Here is a 19,806-nt window from a genome sequence, read left to right on the forward strand (position 1 = left end):
CAGTGTTTGCCCTGAGGGTTGAGGAGAATGGGACAGGGTGGATGGGAGAAGGAGATAGATGGGCAGATGAAGACATGGTGGCACCAATCCTTACCAGCAGCTGAGCTGACTGCATCATCATATTCATCACAGCACAGTTTGCCTTCCTCAGCTCCTCTCTTCTCACTTTCAACCTGTGTGTCAAGTTAGGATTGCTTTTTACAACATGCGAAGGCAACTCTGCTACAGGACTTAACCAAAAAGGGGTTGACTAGCTGGGGCTGGGTGTAGTGGCTTCACAGTTCATTAGGTAGCTTGGGCTGCTTCAGCGTCAAACAGACTTGGAACAGCCTTGGGCAGTTCTGATCTTTTGTGACCCAGCTTCACCTTAGGGATTTTCTGCTTTCTATTGCATGGGACTTCCAGCTACATGGTCAAAAAATGGCTCTTCACGTTCACCTTCAAGCATTGACTTTGAGTTCCAGTCAGGAGAAAGGGAAAGGAGAAGGGTAAAAGCCACAGCTGAGTCTGTCCCTTTGTATTGGAGAATGGATAGCTTTCCACCACTTTGCAGACTGGGTCTAATGGCCACTCCAGCTTCCATGCAAACAAGTGTGTGTGTGTGTGTGTGTGTGTGTGTGTGTATGTATGTGCATAGATAGATAGATAGATAGATAGATAGATAGATCGATAGATAGACAGATACATACATATAATTTTTTGAGACAGGGTCTTGCTCTGTTGCCCAGGCTGGGGTGTAGTGGTACAATCATAGATCACTGCAACCCTGACCTTCTGGGCTCAAGCCATCCTCTTCCCTCAACCTCCTGATTAACTGGGACTACAGGTGTGCATTACCATGCCTGACTAATTCTTTATTTCTTTCTTTGGTTTTTAGTAGATACAAGATCTTGCTAGGTTTCCCAGGCTGCTCTTGAACTCCTGAGATCAAGCAATTTTCCTGCCTTGGCCTCCCAAAGTGTTGGGATTATAGGCATGAGTCACCATTCCTGGACCAAGCCCATATATTTTTGTAGGCACATTTGGTACCCCACGTGAAATCAGGGTTCTTTTGATAGAAGAGGAGAATGGATGTTGGCTGGATAATGAATAGTGTCTGCTACTCTTCTGCAGAGTAAACAAGAAATGCGTAGTGTGTCAAGGTGTCTAGTGTCCCATTGTTCCTATATTTATTCATCACAATTATTGAACATCTACAATGTGCCAGACACTTTTCTAGGTGCTGATTGGAAAATTTACAGACCAAAATTTCCTTGCCCTCATGGAACCTACAGTCTTGTGAAAGAGTAAGACATTAACAAGATAAATAAGAACACACACATGTGCTAAGGACAAAAAGTAAAGAAGGGGATGGGGCCAGGAAGTGTTGGAGGGGGTATGAAGTGTTACATAGTATGGCTGGGGAAGGCTCTGCTGAAAAGGTGATTTAAGGGAAAGGGCATTCTGGGCATACGAAACAGCAAGTGCAAAGCCCCTGAGCTGGAAGCATGCTTGATGGGTTTCAGAAATAGTGAGGAGGCTAGTGCGTTGGAGTAGAAAGAATCAAAGGTAATTTTTATTAAGAGATTGGAGCGGTAATGGAGAGCCAGGCCCTGGAGGGAGCTGCAGGTCGAGGTAACAACTTCGGGCTTGCTCTGTGTGACATGGGAATCTTTTTACGGTTTTGAGGGAAGCCGTGACTTGTTTTGATGTCTGTTTTAACAGGCTCACTGTGGTTGCTGTTTTGAGAAAAGGGGAAGGGTGGAAGCAGGTAGATTCGTGGGAAACTATTTTAGTAATCCAGAGAAGATATAATGTAGCCTGGACCAGAGTGGTGGTAGCAGAGAATAGTAAGACATAGGTGAATTCTGGATACTTTTCAAACCTAGAGCCAATAGATTTGCTAATGGACTAAGTCCAGGACATAAGAGAATGAGGAGCCAGGAGTGACTCCGTAGTCTAGGGCCTGCACAACTGGAAGGATGGGATGGCACGCGTGGAATGAGGAGGAACACAGGAAGAGCAGCTTGAGAGGTGAAAGACTCAAAATCTGGTTTTGGACACAGTCTTGCAATGCCTGTGACATGCAGGTGGAGATTTTGGTCGGAGGTCGGAGTCTGGAGCTCCAGGGAGTGGCACTGGCTTCTCTCCATCTGAGCATGGGCTCCTGGCACAGTTGCCTATTGAAGCACCACAGCCACTTCTGGCAGCAGCGCCAAACAGACTTGGAACAGCCTTGGGTAGTTCTGATCTTTTGTGACCCAGCTTCACCTTAGGGATTTGCTGGGAGCCCAGTTCCAGGCAGGATGGCCATGAGCCAGTGTCTGTGGAGGCTTCCTCAAGCCTGCTCTGGAAGGGCTGGAATTTCTGCCCTCTCCCACGGAGGGAATGACGTGGTTGAGGCTGGGGCAGCCGGCGGGCTGCCAGAGGAAAAATCCCTACCTAATGTGCAGCTGAAATAGTGATTTCTATGAGGACTTGCTCAATCTTCAGGTTGCTAAAGCTGTCACAGAAAGCTGTGTGGCCCCCCAGCTGTTTTTTCTTCTCTATTCCTGAAGCACTTAACTCTTGGGGCCTGAGACTCTCCCCTGAGTGAGCTGTCTCCATCATGAGTCCTGCTAGTTGCTTGTGGATTTTCTAGGAGGCTGACATGGACCTCCACTGTCTGTGCTGACTGGGAAACATGAAGGGGTGAAGACAGCTTTTAATATAGGAGATGGAGAACTGGGAGAGAGGCCAGTTGCCCTTTTAAAAAATTCACCAACAGTCTATGGTTGAGAGCCCAGCTTTGCTTAGGATTATGTGCTTCACATTTTCCTACATGCCGCAACAAAAACTGCAGAGGGGGTTGATTCACAAAAAGTAGAATTCTGTTTTACCATGTCACCTGGGGAGTTGTTCCACTTGCTGGGGTGGGTGCGGCATGATTAATGGTTTTATTTAGTGGGTTCAGCCTTGGAAGTCACTGCTGTATTAGTCCCTTGAGAGCAATAATTAATGCCAGACAAAGTCTTAGTTTCCTCATCTGCTACAGTAGGAGGTTAGACTAGATGTTTTCTAAGGATCTTCTCATCTCTAACAATGGGTGAGAAGCTGTGGAAATAGCTGGCTTCCTTCATCCAATCCCTTTGGACAGAGAAGTTAAACAGAAGATGCCTAGATATGTTTTTTTTCCAAAATTTTTAAATTATGGTAAAATACACATAACATAAAGTTTACTATCTGTATTAGTTCATTTTCACACTGCTATAAAGAAATACCTGAGACTGGGTAATTTATAAAGGAAAGAGGTTTAATTGAATCACAGTTCTGCATGCTGGGGAGTCTTCAGGAAACTTATAATTATGGCAGAAGGCAAAGTAGAAGCGAATACCTTCTTCACAAGGCAGCAGGAGAGAGTGAGCACTTAGGGGAAACTGCCACTTTTAAAACCATCAGATCTCCTGAGAACTCCCCCACTATCACAAGAACAGCATGAGGGAAATCGCCTCCATGATCCAATCGCCTCCCACCAGGTCCCTCTCTCGACATGTGGGGATTACGATTCGAGATGAGATTTGGGTGGGGACACAGAGCCAAACCATATCATTCTTCCCCCGGCCCCTCCCAAATCTAATGTCCTTTTCACATTTCAAAACCAATTATCCCTTCCCAACAGTCCCCCATGGTCTTAACTTATTCCAGCATTAACCAAAAAGTCCAAGTCCAAAGTCTCACGTAAGACAAGGCAAGTCCCTTCTGCCTATGAGCCTGTAAAATCAAAAGCAAGTTAGTTACTTCCAAAATACAATGGGGGTACAGGCATTGGGTAAATGTTCCCATTCCAAATGGGAGAAATTGGCCAAAACAAAGGGACCACAGACCCCATGCAAGTCTGAAACCCAGCTGGGCAGTCATTAAATCTTAAAGCTCCAAAATCTCCTTTGACTCTATGTCTCACATCCAGGGCATGCTGATGCAAGGGGTGGGCTCCCATAGCCTTGGGCAGCTCCACCTCTGTGGCTCTTCAGGGTACAGCCTCTGTGGCTGCTTTCATGGGCTGGTGTTGAGTGCCTGCGGCTTTTCCAGGTGCATGGTGCAAGTTGTCAGTGGATCTATCTTTCTGGGGTCTGGAGGACGGTGGTCCTCTTCACGCATCTTCACTAGGCAGTGCCCCTAGTGTGTGGGGGCTCCAACCCCACATTTCCCTTCTGCACTGCTCTGGGAGAGTTTCTTCATGAGGGCTCTGCCCCTGCAGCAGACTTCTGCCTGGACATTCAGGCATTTCCATACATCCTCTGACATCTAGGTAGAGGTTCCCAATGCTCATCTCTTGTCTTCTGTGTACCTGCAGGCCCAACACTACGTGGAAGCTGCCATGGCTTGGGGCGTGCACCCACTGAAACAATGTGAGAACTCCCTCACTATCATGAGAACAGCATGGGGAAACCACCCCCATGATCTGATCACCTCCCAGCACGTCCCTCCCTTGACATGTGGGGATTACAATTTGAGATAAGATTTGGGTGGGGACACAGAGCCAAGAAATATTACCATCTTAACCATTTTTAAGTGCACAGTTGAGTGGTATTAAGTACATTCATATTGTTGTGCAGCCATCACCACCATCCATCTGCAGAAGTCTCTAGCTTGTAGAAACCCTATTCCCATTAAACTATAACTCCCCATTCTGCCCTCCATCCAGCTCCTGGCAACCACCATTCTACTTTGTCTTTCTGATTTTGACTACTGTAGGTACCTCATGGAAGTAGAATCATAAAATAGTTCTCTTTTTGTGACTGGCATATTTTACTTAGCATATGTCCCCAAGCTTCATCCATATTACAGCAAATGTCAGAATTTCCTTCCTTTTCTAAGGCTGAATAATATGTATGTATGTATGTATGTATATATGTGTGTGTATATATATATATATATATATATATATATATATATATATATATATACACACACACTACAGTTTGCTTATCCATTCAGCCCTTGATGGAGATTTGGGTTGCTTCTACATTTTAGCTATGGTGAATAATGCTGCTATGAATATTGGTGTGCAAATATCTCTTTGAGACCTTGCTTTCAGTTCTTTTTGGTATATACACAGAAATAGAATTGCTGGATCATATGGTAATTCTGTGTTTAATTTTTTGAGGAACTGCCATACTATTCTCCACAGTGGCTGTACCATTTTACGTCCCTGCCAACAGCGTAAAAGGGTTGCAATTTCTTTGCGTCCTCACCATTTGCTTTTTTTCTGTTCTTTTCTTTTTGATAGTAGCCATCCAGGATATCTCACTGTGGTTTTGATTTGCATTTACCTAAATCATTAGTAATGTTGAGCATCTTTTCATGTGTTTATTGGCCATTTGCTCGTCTTCTTTGGAAAAATGTCTATTCAAGTCCTTTGTCTATTTAAAAACTTTTATTAACACTTTTTTTTTTGTTTTTGAGACAGAGTTTCATTCTTGTTGCTCAGGATGGAGTGCAATGGCACGATCTCGGCTCACTGCAGCCGCCACCTCCTGGGTTCAAGCGATTCTCCTGCCTCAGCCTCTCAAGTAGAAATTTTTTTTATGTGTATAGATTTAAGGGGTACAAGTGCAGTTTTGTTACATGAATATATTGCACAGTGGTGAAGTCAGGGCTTTTAGCGTATCCATCACTGGAGTAACGTACATTGTACCCATTAAGTTGTTTCTCCTCATCCACTCCCCTTCCTAACCCTCACCCTTGTGAGTCTCCATTGTCTACCACTCTACATCACTTCTATACTCTATGTCCCTGTGTATACATTATTTAGTGCCCACTTATGTGGTGTTTGTCATTCTGTGTCTGAGTTGCTTCACCTAATGTAACTCTTTGCTTGTTTTTGAATTGGATTGTTTGTGTTTTTCTTGTTGAGTTTTAGGAGTCCTCTGTATGTTCTGGATATTTATCCTTTATCAGATATATAATTTGCGAATATTTTCACCCAATCTGTGGGTTGTCGTCTTTTTACTCTGTTGATAGTCTTTGGATTCACAAAATTTTAAAATTTTCATGAAGTCCATTTTGTCTATTTTGTTTTCTGTTGCTTGTGCCTTTGGTGTCAACTATAAGAAATCACTGCCAAATCCAGGGTTATCTGTGACTTGATATATTGTCTGTGTGGTTTCTGACCCTCAATCTCTTCTCTACTCCACTTATTTGTTTGTTTCTTTCTGTTTTTAAATAAAATTATTAGCCCCATAGGTCAATAAAATGCTTTATACTTACTACATCTTCATTCATTCCACAAACAGGGAGAGTCTTTCAAATAAGCAAAAGCAGAGTGGAAATGGGAGAGTGCGGCACAGCTGGCTGCAGCAGAGGGCCTGGGAAGGGGTTGGTGGTGAGGAGTCTGCAACACAGTGAGGCTCGACCTTGTAGCATCTCATCTGCTGTGGTGAATGGATGGATTGAAGATAAACAATAGACTCACAGGCACATGACCAAGTTGTAGGGCTAATACCTACTGTTCCCTTGAACTAGTCACTTAACCTTTCTGAGCCTCAGTTTCCCCATTTTATTTAACAAACACGTAGCACTAAGCACTGTTCTAAGCACAGTACAAATATTAATTCACTGACTCCTACCACCAACCCTATGAGGTAGATGATACTCCTATTATCCCTGTTTTACAGATGGGGAGACTGATGCAGGGAGGGGTTAAGTAACATGTCAAGGCCACAGAGGCAGTAAGTAGCAGAGCTGGGATTTGGAACCCAGGCTTTCTAGTTCCAGAGCTCATGCTCTTAACCATTATGTCATGCTGCCTCTTTAAAAAGGGGGAGAAGTCATCCCTACCTGTAAAAGTTATTCAGAAAATCAAATGAGATGATGTGTGTAATAGTATGTCATATATTGCACTGCGTTTTGCAAATACTGTCATTATTAGTTAATAATAATTAAGCAATACTCTGGAAATGATAAAATTCTCAAGGAATCTAATAGGAAGAATGGAATGGATTAAGGATTGAGCCTTGGGAATATCTATACCCAGAATCCAAGAGCTTGGATTTGGAACAGTATTTGATAGACTCGCTGCTGATGCCCTTGTGGAGAGGGTTGCAGTCAGCTGCAGAAGCTGGAGAGGAACCCCAAACCCAGTGGCATTTGCAGAAGGATGTTGTGAAGGGCAATGAGGTGCTCAAGTTGATCATGTATGTGTGGAGAGCAGCAAAGCCAGGTCTCTCCCATTGGCGAATTCAGAATTCAGAAGTCCATAGGCCATCTGGGGTTCTGACTCTAGCTTCTTTGCCTTTCCCTGGTACATTTTCCCAAGCAGGTCAGAGCTCAGACCTGCTGCACTTGTTAAGTGAGAGGTTTTGAACAAAGACATTGCTAGATTTGTGGTGCCCTGATGGGGAGAGGGCCAAAGCACTGTGCATTGCAACAGACTCTGCGTTGGCTGGGTGGGTACACGCCCCTGGGGTTGCAGAGGCCACGCCTTGTGCCTGCCATCTATGGGGCAACTTTCAGGTGAGTGCCAGGGAAGGATGAAGGGAGGGCAGGAGGAAGCCTTTGCACCTGGCTGCTTACACATAGGTGTGGACACCCAGGGAGCCCGTGATCTCTTTCTGCCTCTCAACGAGCTGTGTGGCCTGGTTTGTGGTTGGGATGAGAGTAGGGTTCCCTTTCTTTATCTCAGTTACAGGGTGGTTATTAGAACCTTCTTCCCAACCCTACCCCCACCACACACCCCACCCCAGTTAGTGACTGATGTGTGTAAAGGGCTTTGAGGTGCTGAGATAAAGGGGCCCTGAGAGTATGGCCAGATGAGCAGCAGGGTGATTTCACCTGGACTTGTTGGAAGTGGTGTTTAGGAATTTTCCTCACCTGGAGGATTATTTATTTGAACAGCTTATGTACCTACCTGTTTGCACTTGATTTCTTTAGAAGAGGGCAGCTGGAAGTCCCAGCGCTGCAGGCTGGTCAGCTCTTCATAAGAATTGATAGTGGGATTCACAGAGTGGACAATGGAGTGGTGCATTCTGCTCTAAAGGAGCCTGTGGAGGAGGAAATGAAACACTGCCTCACTCAGGCAGATTTAAGGATATCGGAAGAGACTTTTATAATAAAAGAAACTATTTTCAGGCTGGGCGTGGTGGCTCACGCCTATAATCCCAGCACTTTGGGAGGCCGAGGTGGGCGGATCACGAGGTCAGGAGATTGAGACCATCCTGGCTAACACAGTGAAACCCCCGTCTTTACTAAAAATACAAAAAAAATTAGCCGGGCGTGGTGGCGGGCGCCTGTAGTCTCAGCTGCTCGGGAGGCTGAGGCAGGAGAATGGCGTGAACCCGGGAGGTGGAGCTTGCAGTGAGCCGAGATCCCGCCACTGCACTCCAGCCTGGGCGACAGTGCAAGACTCCGTCTCCAAAAAAAAAAAAAAAAAAAAAATTTTCTCTGGAGCAGAATTCTGGAGAGGACAGGTGTGTCTTGTCCTATCCCAGGGACCCTCATTAGAGAGGTGTCAGGACCTGCCTCCTTCTGACCACCACACCCTGCCAGTAACCCCGGGCCTGTGATTTGCAGGCTCTCAGGCTGTCCCTTAGGATGTCCTCATAAATGAGGGGTATTGTGGAGGTGGGGGAGGTCTCACTTTCCTTGCTGTGGCTTGTGAACTGGGACATAGATCTTCTGATCCTAAAGGGGCACACTCTGGGGGTGAAGAGCTTCTTAATGCTTCCATATGAGGAGAGTCTACTTCCTAGGGTCCAGGAGCCCATGGCAAAAAGAGGAGGAAAAGGAGGAGGCTGAGGCAGGCACAGCTGTGCTTGAGTTGGCCTAAACTTGACAAAGGGAAGGCTTCTGGTACCTGTGTCCAAAGAGGTGGAGTCTTGACATGTGTTATATAGATCATGATATATCAGAATATTAGGATTCTGTAAGTTGCAAGTGATAGAAACCCAGCAAAATTAGTGTAAGGGAAGGAAAAAAGTGACTGTCTTATGTAACTAGAAGAAGATTCAGAATCTCAAGTCCTTTCATCAGCATTTGTGGATGAATTCACCTGTGTCCTCCCCACCTATCCACCCCTTTGCCCTGTGCTCTCATCCTCTGCTTTATTTGCTGGTAAGCTCCTCCCATGTAGTGTTAAAGACGGCCAGCTGCTACAACCCTGGGTTCGTATTTTGTCACACTGCCAGCCCTGTGGTAAGCTAGCCTGTCCTCCAACGCTTCCAGCCAAAATCCCGGACCTAGAGTCATGTGAGCATCCCTAGCCCCATCAGTGAGCCTCTCTAGCCCACCCGAGATCAAGAGCTGACCCCTAAAGCTGCAAGTGATGATGGCTTCACCCAAATCACATGGCCTAAAAATTTAAAAAGGGTAGGCCAGAAATAAATGAAGGGTCATTTCCCAAAGTAAAATCAGGTTAAACTCTTCAAATGGTAACACTGGCTTGCAGTGAAGTGTTACCGTGCACCAGATGCTGCTCCAGGCACTTTATACAAATGAACTCAGTGCTCACAATAACTCTTAAGAGGAAGATGATACTCATTTTACAGACAAGGACACAGAAGGCAACCCTTTTACTTAGGCATATGTAGCTAAAAAGTGGATGGGCTGGGCTTCAAACCCAGACAGTTGGCTTCAGCATCTGTGCCTTTTTTTTTTTTTTTGAGACAGAGTCTCACCCTGTTGCTTAGGCAGATGGCGCGATCTCGGCTCCTGGGTTCAAGCAATTCTCCTGCCTCAGCCTCCTGAATAGCTGGGATTACAGGTATGTGTCATTACACCTGGCTAATTTTTGTATTTTTAGTAGAGACAGGGTTTCACCATGTTGGCCAGGTTGGTCTTGAACTCCTGACCTCATGATCCACCCACCTCGGCCTCTTAAAGTGCTGGGATTATAGGTGTGAGCCACAGCACCTGGCTGGCATCTGTGCTCTTAACCACCAGGCCACACAGTCTTTCTGACAAGTGCAGAGCAACAGCAATATGATCAGGGAGAAATTTCCACCTTAAGTCAATCAAAATGAAAGAGTTTTAGGTAAAAATATGAGACCACAAAATAACCCAGATTTACACAATTAAATAATAGAAAGAACCTAGTCTTATGTTGTAGTAATTCTGTCCTTGAAGCTCAAGGCATTTCTGGAATTATTTCTTGGATATTACCATGCAAAGCAGTTTATAAAACACAACAGATACCTGTCTCAATACCCTAGTATTGCCTTATTTTTTATTTTTGTTTTTTAATGTTTAAGTTCAGTAGTACATGTGCAGGTTTGTTATATAGGTAAACTCATGTCACAGGGGTTTGTTGTACAATTATTTTGTCACCCAGGTACTAAGCCTAGTACCTAATAGTTATTTTTTTCTGCTCCTCTCCCTCCTCCCACCCTCCACTCTCAAGTAGGCCTTAGTGCCTGTTGTTCCTCTCTTTGTGTTCTCATCATTTAGCTTCCACTAATAGGTGAGAACATGTGATACTTGGTTTTCTGTTTCTGCATTAGTTTGTTAAGGATAACAGCCTTCAGCTCCATCCTTGTCCCTACAAAGAGTATGATCTCGTTCTTTTTTATGTGTACATAATATTCCATGGTGCATATGTACCACATTTTCTTTATGCAGTCTATCATTGATGGGCACTTGGACTGATTACAAAATGGTATTAATTACTGACTTGAGTGATAAGATTTGGCTTTGAATGACCTGAAGCTGTTGCCAGTGGTCTAATCCAGCAGACAATTTACTGTCTCTGGAAATGCACAAGAAGACTGAAGAGAATTCCAAAAGAGGAGTGACCACAATACGTTGAGCTGTGGTGGCAAGGATGAGTTAGTGATCAACTTTCCCTGATGACCTGTCTGAGAGGGACAGCTGTCTTTCTCAGGGATAATTTCTGATAGGTTTATTAAAACCTTTGTCTAGATGTTTCTCGGAGAAGCCGTGCAAGGTGATTTACTTGGCCAGGGCAAGATGTAGTGAGTGTGGGAGTTCTGAAGCACCTTTGTGTCTAGCAGCAGAACAGCCCCAGAGAGTGGAAATGTGAGTCACACTTGAGCTTGTTTCCATTCAATGGGCCCTGGCTTGTTGGGCCCTGGGTAAGCTGGCTGCCCGCCAGGAAGCCTCCTCTGGCTGGGGCATTCCAAACCACTTCTCTTGTTCTTTAAAGATACACCCTGAGGGATTTGCTGGGGCTTGTGCCTTCGCTACTCCAGACCTCCCGGCAGAGACTGGGATTTTGGATTTTACTGGGTGGGCAGCTCTTAGGTCCACATTCCTCCTCTGTCTCCTGGGGAATATTGGACCAGAAGGCCTTAAAGACTGCAAGCCAACTCTGGGCTCTCTGATTCGCAGGTCACTGGTGTGCTTGCTAAGATGGAGTCTTGCTCTGTCACCCAGACTGGAGTGCAGTGATGCGATCTCAGCTCACTGCAACCTCTGCCTCCCGGGTTCCAGTGATTCTCCTGTCTCAGCCTCCTGAGTACCTGGGATTACAGGCACCCGCCACCACTCCTGGTTAATTGTTGTATTTTTCGTAGAGATGGAGTTTCACCATGTTAGCCAGGCTGGTCCCGAACTCCCGACCTCAAGTGATGATCCGCCCACCTCGGCCCACAAAGTGCTGGAATTACAGGCATGAGCCACTGCGCCAGGCCTAAATTTTATTTTTTATTGCTCCTACTTAGATTAATCTACGTATTACCAAATTTTTTTCTTTTTCTTTTTTTTTTTTTTTTTTTTGAGACGGAGTCTCACTTCATCGCCCAGGCTGGAGTGTAGTGGCGCGATCTCGGCTCACTGCAAGCTCCACCTCCCGGGTTCACGCCATTCTCCTGCCTCAGCCTCCCGAGTAGCTGGGACTACAGGCGCCCACCACCACGCCTGGCTAATTTTTTGTATTTTTAGTAGAGACGAGGTTTCACTGTGTTAGCCAGGATTGTCTCAATCTCCTCACTTCATGATCTGCCTGCCCCGGCCTCCCAAAGTGCTGGGATTACAGGCGTGAGCCACCACGCCTGGTCCCAGATTTTTTTCTAACAGTTGATTCTTGTACCCTACCTCTTATCTCTGGATTGTTTTCTTCTTCATGAAATGTATTTGTAAGCAGATCACTCAAGAGTTGTCATTAGTAACCATTCAGGTTTTGTTCACCCCAAAAGTATATTCACCTTCTCTTGAATATTATAGAACTTTAGGGCAAAGGTTCCTTTCCTTAGATATTATTCCATTGTTTTCTGGCCTCTTTTTTTTTTTTCTGTTGAAGAGTCTACTATTTATCTCACTGTTACTCTATAGGTGAAATTGTTTTTTCCATTTCTCTGTATGTTGGTGTTTTCATTTTTTATTATGATGTGTCTTGATACAGGCTTTTAAAAAATTATTTTCAGAACTTGATATGCTCTTTCGATTTGAGGATATTTCTTTAATCCTAGAAAATGTTCAATCATACCTCTAAATTCTTGTTAACCCTAGTAGATTGGATATGTTTGACTCCAGCAACAGAAACCCAACTCAAAATAGCTTTAAAAACAGTTTTTAAAAATGTATTACTTCACATAACAAAAAGCCAGGAGAAAGGTGACTTCAGGATTTATTAATTTATTAGCCCAAGGATCAGCCTTTCTTTTCAGCCATGCTCAGCATGTTGGCTTCGCATCCCTAATGGTCTCAAGACGACTGCCACAGCTCCAGGCTCCCTTTCTGTCTTTGCCACTAGGGTCATTAGGGAGATTTATCTTCCTTGTGTCTTTGTGAGATCAAAGCAGCTTTACCCAAAAATCTTCCCCCTTCCCCTCATCAAAGACTTTTCCTCCTGCCTAACTACAGGTGGCGACTGCCAGAACTGCAAGAAGAAAGGGAACATAGTGATTAGTTTAGACCAATCAGGATCTGTATCCCAGAACTAGGGATAAGATCAGGCTTCTCTGAGGCACTTGGAGGAGGGTTGGACACCAGACAAAGTCAGAGGTCTGCTAGTTAAGAAAAAACTGAGAATGGTTGCTGGATAGGTAGCCAACAGTGTCTACTCCTTTAATTCTCTCTAACCTCGCCTGCTGCCCTTCTATTGGACATACGTTGGATTTTCTTAGCCCATTCTTCCTGTATTTTGACTTTTATTACATCATTTCAATTTCTTAATTTTTCTGACTGCATTCTGAGTAATTTCCTCGGACGTTTCTTCTAGGAACCATCTTTCAGTTAATCATCTTTCTTTTTAGCTAAATCTGCTGTTTAACATACCCATTCGTTTGTCTTTCATTGTGGTTTCTAGTTCTTTTCCCTTTTGTTTTTTTGAGATGGAGTTTTGCTCTTGTCTCCCAGGCTGGAGTGCAATGGCATGATCTCAGCTGACTGCAACCTCCGCCTCTTGGGTTTAAGCAATTCTCCTGCCTCAGCCTCCTGAGTAGCTGGGATTACGGGTGCCCGCCACCACACCCAGACAATTTTTGTATGTTTAGTAGAGACGGGGTTTCACTGTGTTGGACAGGCTGGTCTCGAACTCCTGACTTCAGGTGATCCACCCACCTCAGCCTCCCAAAGTGCTGGGATTACAGGAGTGAGTCACCACGCCTGGCTTCTTTTCTTTTTAAAAGCTTTTACTTGTATTGGTTTTATTGTCTGTTTCTTTTCTTTTCTTTCCTTTCTTTCTGTTTTTTTTTTTTTTTTTTTTTTTAATGTTGACAGGGTCTCATTCTGTCGTCTAGGCTGGAGTGCAGTGGTGTGATCATGGCTCACTGCAGCCTCGACCTCCTGGGCTCTGGTAATTATTCTCCAACCTCAGCCTCCCAAGTAGCTGGGACTACAGGCACACACCACCAAGCCTGGCTAATTTTCTGTAGAGATGAGGTTTCACCACATTTCCCTGGGTGGTCTCGAACTCCTGAGCTCAAGCCATCCACCTGCTTCGGCCTCCCAGAGTGTTGGGGTTACAGGCGTGAGCCACTGTGCCTGGCCACCATATTTTTTCTATTAATTCAAGTTTTTGGAAGTCAGTTCTCCTATTTTGTTGCTGTTGTTGTTGACTGTCCCTCATGGTGAATGCTATGTGCTTACTTTCATCAGGTATTTTCTTGTTTGTATTGTGAGTGTAGAAATTCCTTATAGAGCTATTTTGATTTACTTCTGCCAGCATTAATTTTTACATGGGTTTATTAACTTGGATTTCTGTAGCATGCAGAATGTATACATTTCGTTTTGTTTGTTTGTTTTGTTTTGAGATGGAGCCTCACTCTGTTGCCCAGGCTGGAGTGCAGTGGTGCGATCTCGGCTCATTGCAACCTCTGCCTCCCATGTTCAAGCAATTCTCCGCCTCGGCCTCTCCAGTAGCTGGGACTACAGGTGTGTGCCACCATGCCTGGCTAATTTTTCTATTTTTAGTAGAAACAGGGTTTCACCATGTTGACCAAGCTGGTCTTGAACTCCTGACTTCAGGTGATCCATCCGCCTCGGCCTCCCAAAGTGCTGGGATTACAGGCATCAGCCACTGCACTTGGCCGGAATGTATAAATTTAGAACCCTCATTAGCATGTCTTAATGTTTGATTTCTCATGGAAAAAAATGTTGGTACCCTGCCCAGAGCCTCAAGTTAAGTGACTATATTTTTGCCACTTTCCTATGCCAGTGGGAGGAGCTTTCTAATCCCTTTTCCATGAAGGAGAAATCCCTTCTAGAACCTACTCTTTATGTAGGATGTTGGTTCCAGTTCTCTGCCTTGTAGGGCCCAAAGTCATTCTGCCACCTAAAAACCTCTGCCCTAGGGGACTTAAACTATAATAGATCTAATACCCTCTGGTTACAGGTATGAGGTTAATATTCTGCCTTTTAGTTTTTTCTCTGTTACCTGTAGATTTCTTTCTTTTTTCAAGTTTGACTTTTTTTAAAAAATTAAATTTGGGGTTATATTTAATCCAGCTTTTCTGTGCATTTGCAATAAGAAACATGTTCACATCAGTGACATCCACCATGTTGCCAGAGGAGACTCCCATAGTAAGTGAACAACGCTATACTTTGCTTGGATAAAGTCATTATACCTTATGAAGTGCTTCCTAGTCATGTTTTCATTTACCTTTTATATTTTCAATTTCTTAATCTTTCTGACTGCATTTTGGGGAATTTCTTCAGACTAATTCTTATATTTATGCTTGAATAGTGAGTTCATACTGATACGTCCAATCACCAATCTAACACAAGGTGTTTTCTCACCTCCCCCCATTCTGTAATTTGTATCTTTTATCTCCCCCAGTAAAATACTTGGTTCCCAACATAAGCGTGGTTATAGTTCAAACAAAAGCATTTATACACAATTGCCCTACAGTCCAATAGGTATAAAATTGCAGTGCCATTACCAACATCTAACCTACTAAGTAAACTTAGTAAACTTAATTTTTTTCTCTTTATGGTTATATCATCAATCTGATTTACATTAGGCTTTTTTTCTGTCTACAGTCAAGTTTATGTTTACTTTTTGTAACATTTTTTATTTAAAATTTTTAGTGTGTAAAATATTTACATGGTTCAGAAATCAAAACTATAAAGAAATAGAGAAATTTACTTCTCTCTTAATTTCTGATGTATCTTTCCTATATTTCTTTTTAAATAAACATATTTATGTATATTTGTGTGTGTATGTATTCTCATTTCAACTTCTTTCTCACTTATTTCCAGTGTTGTTTTTTTTTTTTTATAACTAGGGCCTCAGTGGATAAAATAACCTTGTCCACCTGTTATTTCATATTGTGAATTTGTATCTTCAGGGTAGATGCTTAGATATGGAGTTGCTGGGCCAAGGGTGTGCAATGGTTTGGATATGGTTTTGGGGGCCCCGCCAAGTCTCATGTTGACATTTGATCCCAGTGTTGGAGGTGGGGCCTGGTGGGAGGTGTTTTTGTTGTTTTGTTGTGGGGCAGATCCCTCATGGAGGACAGCATGGTGCCATTCTTGTGGGAGTGAGTGAGTTCTAACTCTTAGTTCCCACTAGAATGGGTTGTTGAAAAGAGCCTGGTACCTCCTTTCCTCTCTTGGCTCCCCTCTCCTTATGTGATCTGCACACACTGGCTCCCCTTTGTTTTCAGCCATGAGTGGAGGCAGCTTGAAGCCCTCACCAGAGACAGATGCTGCACCATAATTGTACAGCCTGCAGAACCATGAGCTAAATAAACATTTTTTCTTTATAAGTTACCCAGCCTCAGTTATTCCTTTATAGCAATGCAAACAGACTAAGACAGGGTGCATACACTTAGTATTTTTACCTTTGCCCAATTCCTCTCCCTAGGGTTCTGCCATTTGCATTTACTGGAAGTGTAGGAGAGTGCCTGTTTCCCCAATGCCTTGCCTGCAGAGAGTGCTGCCAACCTTTGGAATTTCTTGGTCTAAAAGAAATGGCATCTCAGTGTAGTTTTAACATGGATTTCTCTTATTTTCAGTGAAATTGGGCATTGTTTCAGTGTTTGAGTACCATGGGCATATCTCTCTGTGAACTCTGTGTTTAGGTCTTTGTCTTTGTCCATTTTCTGTTGCTTATAACAAAATACCTGAAACTGGGTAATTTATAAAGAAAAGGAATTTATTTCTTACAGTGATGGAGGCTAAAATATCCAAGGTTGAGGGGCTGCCTCTGGTGAGGGCCTTCTTGTTGGTGGGGATGCTGCAGAATCCCCAGGTGGCACAGGGCGTCACATGGATGGGGGCTGAGTGCTAGCTCAGGTCTCTCTTCCTCTTCCTATAAAGCCACCAGTCCCACTGTGTGATAACCCATCAATCCATGAATGCGTTATTCCATTCACGAGAGCAGAGCCCTCATCACCCAGTCACCTCTTAGAAAGGCTCCACTTCTCCATGTTGCCTATTGGAGGTTAAGTTTCAACGCGAGTTTCAGAAGGTACAGGCATTCAAACCATAATAGTCTTACGGCCACTTTTTTATTCTGGGTTTTCATCTGGTTTTTTTCTCTTGATTTTTTTTTTTTTTTTTTTTTTTTGCTGGAGACTGGAGTTTTATTATTATTCAAATCAGTCTCCTGGAGCATTTGGTGATCAGAGTTTTGTTTTGTTTTGTTTTGTTTTGTTTTGTTTTTTAATTTTAAATCAGAGGTTTTCTTTTCTTTTCTTTTTTATTGATCATTCTTGGGTGTTTCTCGCAGAGGGGGATTTGGCAGGGTCATAGGACAATAGTGGAGGGAAGGTCAGCAGATAAACAAGTGAACAAAGGCCTCTGGTTTTCCTAGGCAGAGGACCCTGCGGCCTTCCGCAGTGATTGTGTCCCTGGGTACTTGAGATTAGGGAGTGGTGATGATTCTTAACGAGCATGCTGCCTTCAAGCATCTGTTTAACAAAGCACATCTTGCACCGCCCTTAATCCTTTTAACCCTGAGTGGACACAGCACATGTTTCAGAGAGCACAGGGTTGGGGGTAAGGTCACCGATCAACAGGATCCCAAGGCAGAAGAATTTTTCTTAGTACAGAACAAAATGAAAAGTCTCCCATGTCTACTTCTTTCTACACAGACACGGCAACCATCCGATTTCTCAATCTTTTCCCCACCTTTCCCCCCTTTCTATTCCACAAAACCGCCATTGTCTTCCCGGCCCGTTCTCAATGAGCTGTTGGGTACCCCTCCCAGACGGGGTGGTGGCCGGGCAGAGGGGCTCCTCACATCCCAGTAGGGGCGGCCGGGCAGAGGCGCCCCTCACCTCCCAGACGGGGCGGCTGGCCGGGCGGGGGGCTGACCCCCCCATCTCCCTCCCGGATGGGGTGGCTGCCGGGCGGAGACGCTCCTCACTTCCCAGACGGGGTGGCTGCTGGGCGGAGGGGCTCCTCACTTCTCAGACGGGGCGGCCGGGCAGAGACGCTCCTCACCTCCCAGACGGGGTCGCGGCCGGGCAGAGGCGCTCCTCACATCCCAGACGGCGCGGCAGGGCAGAGGTGCTCCCCACATCTCAGACGATGGGCGGCCGGGCAGAGACGCTCCTCACTTCCTAGATGGGATGGCGGCCGGGCAGAGACGCTCCTCACTTTCCAGACTGGGCAGCCAGGCAGAGGGGCTCCTCACATCCCAGACGATGGGCGGCCGGGCAGAGACGCTCCTCACTTCCCAGACGGGGTGGCGGCCGGGCAGAGGCTGCAATCTTGGCACTTTGGGAGGCCAAGGCAGGCGGCTGGGAGGTGGAGGTTGTAGCGAGCCGAGATCACGCCACTGCACTCCAGCCTGGGCACCATTGAGCACTGAGTGAACGAGACTCCGTTTGCAATCCCGGCACCTCGGGAGGCCGAGGCTGGCAGATCGCTCGCGGTTAGGGGCTGGAGACCAGTCCAGCCAACACAGCGAAACCCCGTCTCCACCAAAAAAGTACGAAAGCCAGTCAGGCGTGGTGGTGGGCGCCTGCAATCGCAGGCACTGGGCAGGCTGAGGCAGGAGAATCAGGCAGGGAGGTTGCAGTGAGCCGAGATGGCAGCAGTACAGTCCAGCTTCGGCTCGGCATCAGAGGGAGACCGTGGGGAGAGGGAGAGGGAGACCGTGGGGAGAGGGAGAGGGAGACCGTGGGGAGAGGGAGAGGGAGAGGGCTTGATTTTTTTTTAACTAGTTCTTTACAGATTAGGATGATTAGCTTTTTATCTGTGATATAAGCTATAAATATTTCCTCTATTTCATTTGTCTGATGATTCAAGCTCTATTTTTTCTTTTTTTATAATTTCAACTTTTATTTTAGATTTGGAGGTACATGTGTACGCTTGTTACATGCAAAGTCTATTTTCTTAATCACCATGTTGTCCCTTGTGTAGTAATATGCTTATTTAGAAACTTTGAGACGTTAATTAATAATTTACTTATTAGAGTCAACAAACCCAGAACTCGCCAACTAAAGGCAAAAACCAAAAACAGCCTTACAAAGACACAGACATAGAAGGCACACCTAGAAAGTATCTCCATAGCACAAAGCTGGAGTAACTAATATGTTACATAACTGAATCAAAATTCAGAATACTTTAGCAGCCTGGAAATATGGGCCAAAATGCATAAAGGGAAATTTAGTAGAAATAATGTTTTGTACATAGGCTTAAAAACATTAATTCCACATGTTCAAGATTAGGGACATCTGTCTTCACAGAAATTCATGTATGTATAAACTTTGGGGTTTAGTCAATCACACACTTATATAAGCCCAACAGAATTAGTTGCTACAAGAAAATGTTTTGAGACAGGGTCTCGCTTTGTCACCCAGGCTGGAGCTCAGTGACACAAACAGCTCACTGCAGCCTTGACCTCTGGGCTCAAGGGGTCCTCCCACCTCAGCCCGCTAAGTAGCTGGGAGTACAGGCATGTACGACCATTCCCGGATAATTTTCTGTGTATTTTTCTGTAGAGACAGTTTCACCACGTTGCCCGGGCTTGCTCTCAAACTCCTGAGCTCAAGCAATCTGCCCACATGGGCCTCCCAAAGTGCTGGGATTACCGGTGTGAGCCACTCTGCGCCCTGCCTCCAGAAAATGTATTCTTAGAGTGAATAGTGGAAGGGGATTATTCTGATCATGGAGAAAATTGCCCCTTTGGACCTGACACTTACCAAAATACATCCAGAATGGTGTGTTCAATTTTGGGGACTGCAAATCAAGAAAGTCATAGACATCTGAGAGCAAATACGAAGCAGGGAAGCTGAGTTAGTGAAAGGTCTGGAAACCACTATACAGCTCACTATGAGGGAAACTTTCTCTCTGGCACTTAGGACTGCTGGTGAGGGGAAGGGCTGCCCTATTAACCCATGCACTCCCTCTGGCCAAAGAGTGTTTGAGTACAGGCAGTGGATCCACCACGAGGGTTGTGAGGATGGCCCCGCTGCTGTGTATAGGCAGTTTAGGCAGCAG

The 19,806-nt window shown here is 45.0% G+C and overlaps 1 protein-coding gene and 1 long non-coding RNA gene across 9 annotated transcripts in view; one reads left to right on the top strand and one right to left on the bottom strand.

Annotated features, from left to right (window-relative positions):
* Positions 1-19,806, top strand: part of GPR161 (G protein-coupled receptor 161) — a 59,706-nt gene that overhangs the window by 13,518 nt on the left and 26,382 nt on the right. For 2 of the 8 annotated variants that reach the window (XM_063711238.1, XM_063711234.1), the window contains exon 2: positions 9,625-9,718. The exons of the other annotated variants lie outside the window; for them this stretch is intronic. The gene's annotated coding sequence lies outside the window, so the exon portion shown is untranslated. The remainder of the gene's footprint in view (positions 1-9,624; positions 9,719-19,806) is intronic. 8 annotated transcript variants of the gene reach the window in all.
* LOC129527587 (uncharacterized) lies at positions 6,327-18,223 on the bottom strand. The gene is made up of 3 exons (XR_008672583.2): positions 17,803-18,223; positions 7,868-8,000; positions 6,327-6,392 (listed from the first exon to the last, which is right to left on the bottom strand). It is a non-coding gene; the product is annotated as an uncharacterized lncRNA (long non-coding RNA).

This window comes from Gorilla gorilla, chromosome 1, assembly GCF_029281585.2.
Source record: "Gorilla gorilla gorilla isolate KB3781 chromosome 1, NHGRI_mGorGor1-v2.1_pri, whole genome shotgun sequence".
In the NCBI taxonomy this organism is placed as follows: Eukaryota; Metazoa; Chordata; class Mammalia; order Primates; family Hominidae; genus Gorilla; species Gorilla gorilla.